The sequence below is a fragment of the Leopardus geoffroyi genome, chromosome B3, assembly GCF_018350155.1.
Source record: "Leopardus geoffroyi isolate Oge1 chromosome B3, O.geoffroyi_Oge1_pat1.0, whole genome shotgun sequence".
Classification (NCBI taxonomy): domain Eukaryota; kingdom Metazoa; phylum Chordata; class Mammalia; order Carnivora; family Felidae; genus Leopardus; species Leopardus geoffroyi.
The window spans coordinates 942,791-948,518 of NC_059337.1; the positions used below are offsets into that span (position 1 = coordinate 942,791).

A 5,728-nucleotide genomic window follows, 5' to 3' on the forward strand; every position below is an offset into this window, starting at 1 on the left:
AAGTTTTTGGAAATAATCAGTAAAGCGCTATTTTGCAAAAGCGTGTGTTGTGAGAGCAGTCACCTGCCGGTGTCAGGGACAGCGTGAAGGGGCACACCGGCCGCTCACGAGCAGGGACTCGGGGAACCCGCCCCCGCCCCCACCCCTGTGCATCTCAGCGGTCATGTATCCGAGCACGATTCTGCACGCTCAGCAGCTGGCTCACGGCAGCCGCCCGGGGCCGAGGGCAGCTCTGGGCAGCACTTGGGGCCTGCATCCCGGGGACACTGCGGCCCCCCCCCCCCCCCGCCCCGCTGGCCAGCACCCTGTGGCCCGTGAAGGCCTCCGCACACTGCCCCCACCCAGGGCGCAGATCCCCTCCCCAGCGCGCACTCAGCACACGTCTGCTGGGAGCGGACTTGGGCCCTGGGAAGAAGCTCCCTGCCGGGGACATAGGAGGTGCAAAGTCAAGGTTTTCCCTCCGGGGGCAGAAGCGTGGATAACTCCAAATCACACCCCTCGTGTCCCCAATGCGGAGAGCGCTGCCCAATCTGTTCCTTTTTAGAAAAAATTTAAATGTTTATTTATTGTTTACAGAGAGAGACAGAGTGTGAGCGGGGGAGGAGCAGAGAGAGAGGGAGAGACACAGAATCCGAAGCGGGCTCCAGGCTCCGAGCCGCCGGCACAGAGCCCGACGCGGGGCTCAAATTCACGAACCGTGAGATCATGACCTGAGCTGAAGTCGGAGGCTTAACCGACTGGGCCCCCCAGGCGCCCCCCAATCTGCTCTTGAAACGGCCAAGGCTGCAACAGAACGCGGGCAGCGGGCAGTCTAGCAGCTAGACGCCAGAGGGAGGACACTTGCGGCTTTGTTTGGGGGATGATTCCGGAGGGCAGCTGGCTTTAGTTAAGCCTGTCATGAGGTTTGTCACGCTGAGTGAGGGTCACGGACATTTCATAGCAGAGACCTCTCCTATTGTCTGCTGCCCCAGCCCGGAGCCCGGCCCCTCCGCACAGGGAGAACACGTTCTGGAAAATGGTGCTTGTTTCCCAGGGAATTCGTTCACACACTCGTCCGTCCATCCATGTGGTCAGTCAGTCATTCCACTACTCACGTAGCCATTCGCTAGAGACCACGGCTGCGTCCTCGCCGGGTGCCGGGGGGAGAGCAATGAGGGGGGCCCTCCCCAGCATTGGACTCTGTCCATCTGGGGAGAGATGGCGTCACAAGCAGCCAGGGACCATACCGTGTGACACTGCTGTGGAGACTGGGTGAGCTCAGAGGAGGCCACGCCCTGGTGGCTGGGCCAGGGCGACGTGATGCGTGATGCTGTCTAGCTCCAGACCTTTCCCTGCAGGACTCACGCACACACACACACACACACGGGCCAGTCGCAGGGGCGCGTGTGAGTGGTCAGCATCTGTGTGGCTTGGGCTTGGAGGACAGCACCCCCTCGCTCCCCAGCACCCCCGCGTCCCTCCTCCTCACCCTCGGGCACAGGTCAGGCTCCGCGGGCTGTGCTGCCCTCCCCGCTGCCCTGTGATCGCAGCCGCCCTGAGCAGTGGCGGGGGGACCCGCCCTGCCACGCAGCCTCGTCTCTGCTCGCAGCCGTGGCCCTGGGCGCGGGCCTCGCCATCCTGCCGCCAGCTGCTAGAAAGCCCCGGAGCCAAGCGGTTTGCCTTAGCACAGCTCGTTGTGGAGCAGCTGCAACTGGCCAGGGTGTGTGGATTCCAAACGGAATCCAAACGGATTACTCGTCTCCCCTGCAGCTGCCCTGCCCTGGCCCTCCCTCTGGGCAGCGGCTCCCCTAGCGATGGCTCAGCCTCCTTCCAGAAAGTTCAGTGGCTTGCAATTAGGAAGAACTCGGCTCCGTTCGTGTAAAAATGTCAATCTCACATCTATTTAAAGCTTTTCTTCCCTTTCCCCTCAGAACAGGTGAGACCGGGCCGGGCTGGGGTTTCGGATGGAGGCTGGAGGCTGGGCGGGGTGAGGGGCAGGTGCCATCGGCTCCGACTGCCCTGCTCCCGCCCTGGCGCGGCCCTCGGAGCGGAGGCGGGTGCAGGGAGGGAGAACAGAGGTTTTCTTCACATCCACCACTGCAGATGTCCTTCTGTCCGGCTGGCCCTGCCGAGCCACCACCGGCAACTGGGTGGGATCTGTTGTCCACCCTCCTGGTGGTCAGACGGGATGTCCCTGGCCTCCTGTACCCCTGCCTGTGACCGCCCCCCCCCATTATACTCTCTCTCTCCGGAGAGCCCCTCCCGGCTCTGGTCACCCCGGGGGTAGGTGGACGATTGGAGCCAAAGTCCCAAGGCTCCCAAACCGTGGGTCTCTCCTCTGGTTTCGCTGCCCTCACTTCAGGCCCCTTGGCAGGGCCCCGGACCTGCCCCAGACCCTGGGCTCCTTATTGGGGGCTGCTTTTGCTGCCCGTTCACCTGTAGAACTGGCTGTGCCCCATGCACCTGAGGCCTGGCTTCCTTCTTGTCTGTGCCCTTGTCCCCAGACGCTGTACGTGCGGCGGCTACACAGATGCCCTCTGGGCCGGGCTTGCAGGGCCCGCCCCTCCTCCTCCTCCTCCTCCACTCCACGTCCAAGCCTGACTCGTGGTGACACCAGGAGCTGACGCCCTTTGGAGCAGTGTGGCCACGAAAGCTCAGGGGGCTGGCCGGTGCTCCAGCCTCGGGCCCCGTGGCAGGCATGGGGGCAGGGCCGTGCACAGGATTGGGATGAGCTCCAGGCTATTTCAAACCTGTCTGACGTTTGGCCTGCATTTCTCTGTCCTTCTGCGTCTCAGAGTCATACTTGGACTGTTCTGCGTTGGCCCGCATCCTCGATGGCAGCCGAGGGCGCGTCTCATCGCAGAACGCTCCGTCGCCCCCGTTCGCGCAGGTGGGCTTGGAATTCCGCAGCCTCCCCGGTGGGCCACACCCTCATCCGTCTTATCTATCGGTGTATCTGCCGGACGGACATCACTGCTCGAGCAGAACCCTCGCATCAAGCCCAGGAACCGTGGTTCTGACGGCCCAGGGCCGGACGTCCCGGCCGCTGCTTGATCATGGAGGACACCCCAGCGGGCACATCTTTCTGAACCGGGGCAAGTCGCCTTTGTGGGCTCACTTCGCTCGTCCGTCACCACGAAGGACCCTGGTGATTATTCTAGGACGTGGGTTGCTATGGTGACGGGAAAGGGGGACTTCAGGCAGAGCTGACTTCCCCCCCGTCTCCCCTGCCTTCCCCCTCTCCCTCAGCCCCCTCTGCGATGGTGCGCCTGCCCTAGAGAGCCCTCTTCTGTCTTCCTGTCCCCTGCGCCGTGGCTCCGGTCCCGGGGGTTCTGCAGGGTCCAGGTGTGGACACCCGCTCGGGGAGCCTCCCGAACCAGCCCTGCGTGACGGCTATTTTTCCGGCCTCTTCTGCAAACATTGCTGATCCTGGTGATTTGCAGAGTGCTGTGTACGCGAGTCACTTCCAATCTGTTCCTTGGTGGCAGGACGGGCCCTCTGGCAGCTTCTGCCTCCCCGCCTGGTCTTCTGTCTGCTGCCCTCCCCGTGGCCCACGTTCCTGCCAGCTCTGGGACCTGCGGGGGCCCCTGGATGTCCTGCGGGATTGCCATGGCAACGAGAGCTTGTCTCAGCCCTTAAGGTGGTGTCTTCATTAAGCTCCTCTTGGAAAGAGCTTGGGCTGGAGTCTGCAAGCTGCATATTGAATCAAGTCCTCTAGTGTCAAAGTGTGTCTCCGGGTGAGACTCCAAATCGAAATATCCTCAGAACTTCTAACAAGTTGGATATCATTTTGTATTCAATTTATCATTTTTTAATGGTCTGTGATTTTTGTTTGTCCTGTTTAAGAAATATCACTGCTATGAGATTACAAAGATATTCTCACATTTCCCTTTAGGAGCTGAACGGTGTCCTTTTTTTTTTTTTTTTAATTGAAATATATTTGACGGGTAACATTGTGCAAGTTCAAGGTGTTGATGTTGAGCTCCGGGAGCAAAATTGGCCATCCCAAAATGCATCTCTTTGGCTTGTGGATTATTTGGGGCTAATTATTTTTGAGAAAGAGAAGACTCAGGAAGGTTTTCTTTTTCGTCTCCCGCCTAAATGCCTGAAAGAATTTACGCAGAGGACCTGCTCCAGGAAGGGAGCTCTCACCCCAGCCAACTATGGGAGCACGTGAACTAGGTGTGGCCGACAGGGACGAGCCCAGCAAGGCCCGTTTGATCGAAGTCCTCTCTCAGTCGTATTGTTTCTGGATGGCCCAGCACATGTTTGTTCACCAAACATTTTCTCTTTCCATTTCTCCTGTGAATTGCCTTCCTTGCCTTTGAAGCTCACACCCATAGTTCGGGATGACCCGTATACCTCCTTTTGCCCAGATGTCTTTGGAACCTCTCATTTTGATGTGGATTCCCCATAGGTACATAATTAAATTTTATTTTCTCCTGTTAATCCGTCTCATGTCAATTTCATTCTTAGACCACACAAAAGAACCTTGAAAGTAGAGGCAAATATTTCCTCCCCGACACCGACTTGATACGTTTACGTATTGCAATAAGACTGGCATTGTAAAACTGGCAGATGTCTCTAGCCTGTCGCGAGTACCATTCTTTTTTGTGGTGGGAATAATTAAGGTCTGGTTTTGACTGAAGTATAACATTTATGCGGCCATTAAAGTATTAAAGTGCACTAATCTTAAGTGTACAGATTAATGAAACTAAATTCTTATGTATCTATGTGCCCGTGTAGCAGAATGAAGCGGGCTCTGGAGTTATATGCTCTTCCCCGCCCCCACCCTCTCCCCTCCCCTGCCCCCCACACTCTCTTGCTTTTTAATTAGGTCCAAGAGCCACGTGGTTAAGAACAAGCAACGCTCACTGCCATTTCCAGATTCGTTTCACATTTGTACTTTTTAAAAAATTGCGGCAAAAGCCACGTAACGTGAGGTATACACGCCTATGATGTTGTCAACCGTGTGCACACTGTTGTACGGAAGGTCTCGAGAACTTTCCATCTTGTGTGCCCGACACTCTGTCCTCACCGTACAGCCACTTGCCATCTCCCCCCGCTCTTCAGCTCCTGGCACCCCTGTTCCACGTTCTGCTTCTGTGGGTTTGACTGCTTTAGATGCCTCATGTAAGTGGAATCATGCTGTATTCTGTCAAGTTCCTATTTCACAGAGCACCGTGTCTCAAGCTTCATATCATGGCAGGTGACAGGATCTCCTGCTTTCTCAGTGTGGAATAGTCCCGGGTATGTAGAGACCACACTTCCTTTATCTGTTCGTCCACTGACAGACGCTCAGGCTGTTTCTGCCTCTTGGCCGTCGTGACTAATGCTGGTCTGAAATGAGAGTGCACACACCTCTCTGAAATCCTGGTTTTCGGTTCCTTTGGACGAAATACGCAAGCATCGTATCGTAGTTCTATTTTTGAGTGTTTGAGAAAACTCCATAGTCTCTAACAAGGTCGCTGCGCCATTTTTTCCATGTCCACTCACAGCGCACGAGGGTCCTAATTCCTCCTCACCCTCTACCTCCTGCTTTTTGTGACAATGGTCATCTTAATGGGTGTGAGGTGGTACCTCGTTGTGGTTTTGATTGGCATTTCCCTGATGATCAGGCACGTTGAGCATCTTTTCATGTGTCTGTTGGCCGTCTGGATGTCTTCTGTGGAGAAGCACCTGTTCAAGTCCTTTCCCGTTTTTCCTTGGATCATTATCGTTATTGCTGTTGTCGTTATTATTTTGCTAT

At 56.4% G+C, this 5,728-nt stretch overlaps 1 long non-coding RNA gene across 1 annotated transcript; it reads left to right on the forward strand.

Moving 5' to 3' along the window:
• Positions 1-1,081: 1,081 nt before the first annotated feature.
• On the forward strand, positions 1,082-4,675 carry LOC123582393. Its single transcript, XR_006704356.1, has 2 exons — positions 1,082-1,915; positions 2,775-4,675. It is a non-coding gene; the product is annotated as an uncharacterized LOC123582393 (long non-coding RNA).
• Positions 4,676-5,728: the final 1,053 nt, after the last annotated feature.